The sequence below is a fragment of the Sinocyclocheilus rhinocerous genome, unplaced genomic scaffold (genome assembly GCF_001515625.1).
Source record: "Sinocyclocheilus rhinocerous isolate Xijiao unplaced genomic scaffold, SAMN03320098_v1.1 scaffold256, whole genome shotgun sequence".
In the NCBI taxonomy this organism is placed as follows: Eukaryota; Metazoa; Chordata; class Actinopteri; order Cypriniformes; family Cyprinidae; genus Sinocyclocheilus; species Sinocyclocheilus rhinocerous.
This window is the reverse complement of record NW_015632036.1, coordinates 991,704-993,503: the sequence shown is the minus strand read 5'-3', so window position 1 is coordinate 993,503 and position 1,800 is coordinate 991,704.

The following is a 1,800-nucleotide window of genomic DNA, read 5'->3' as shown; positions in this document are numbered from 1 at the left end:
TGTAAAATATGAGACCTTTAAATCCAGAAGTCTGGATAATATTTTAGGTGAAATTAATACAGGATTACAGATCATTCTAAAAGATAACACCACTTTAGTGTTTCCTTCTTTGCTGTACTGACAAACATCTCCACCTAGTGTTACTTCACAGACCTCTCAAACACAACCTTCATTTACTACAGATATGCTAACTGTGATTATATGAAAGCAGTATGAAACTATTAAGAAGGTCAGTTGTAGCTGTATAAGTGTTTCTGAGCTCTTTGGATAAACTCTTTGCAATGTTATATTTGATAGTTTCACCTCTGAGGCATGATTTTGATTTGCCACTGTTTGTTTGACATGAAAATCAGAGATCATGCTAATAATAACGGAACCAAGTGTATGCATCAAGATAGCAAGAATTTGGAGTATTACTGTAAAATATGACAACACCTTCTTCAAAGATCCATACATGCCACATTTATAAACAGTGCATTTAATTTTGGGAGGACAGCACTGACATTTTCTTTTCTCAATCAGCAAGAACCACCTGATTTTGAAGCGTTCCTTCCCATCAGGATCTACAGTATGTTAATCTGAGTTAAGACAGGTTGCAAATTGAAAGCAATGGAGAGAAGGTGAGCCACCGATATGACTGCCGCTGTGCTATATCTAATTAAGCCCTGTGAGACTTCAGTCAACCAAACAAGACCCAAATTACTCTACAGGTCATGCGCACATACCTTGCCATGAATAATACTGTACTCCACAAGCAGCATTGGTACATTGGCAATTATATGTAATACGCAAAAAAAATTTTTTTGTTGTTGTTGTTTGTTTTTGTTTTTTACAAATTATTGATAATACATTCACAGAACATACCAGAATGTGCAACTTTCAGGCTTTATTGGTGTACGTTTAAAAAAAAGGAAGAAATAACTATACAACACGCTTCAGAAATAAGCTTTTTTTGTCAATATTACAAAGAAAAACCTTCACAACTGTAAGTAAACAACAAGCCATTGTCTAGTATGGTTAAAATGTTTTGTGTTGAGTGTTTTTCCCCCAAAACACAATATTGCTGTAGAGCATGAACAGCCATTCATGGCTTTGAAAATAACAGTACTTGATTAAAACTGCCTCAGTTCACACCACTACCAATTAACAGCTTAAATTTTGTATCAACAAATAATACATAAAGCATCAGCAAAAATTGACTACAACACATCAGAGTAGAAACTTTTTAATGTGTATTACTAAAAATGTGTCTTTGTAGCTCTTCATTTCTATTTCCCTTTTAAATATAGGAACTACGATTTTCCACAGATTTGGGTCTCTGTTTTATATCGAAAACAAAACGAAACGCATACATGCAGTAGTCGGAGTAAAATTAAAGCCATGCTGCCAGTTCTGAAAGGACATACCATATCTGCAGTTTTCTCTGAAATATTGATACAGTACTTAAGACTGGATCAAAAGGCAGACTGGTGAAAACATGTTCTTTCACATTGGTGAATGAATAATTCACCTTTTTCTCCCTTGTCTTTCTCTCTTTCCATTCTTGGTGCACTAGTCCGACCAGTTCTATGTTCCCTCATCAACCTGTCTCTTATTTGTCACCTCTATAGTTATGCTTTTAAGCATCTTTTACATATCATGTCAATCCTGAGTTTGTGCTCCATCATTTAATACAAAATGTATAAAGCACCAAATGGACGGCAAACACACAAACTTAAAAATGCCTCACTTTTATGTTTATAATGAATTATTTTCTTCATTAAAATTATATCAAAGTGCTGAAAACAGACATGTGAGTAA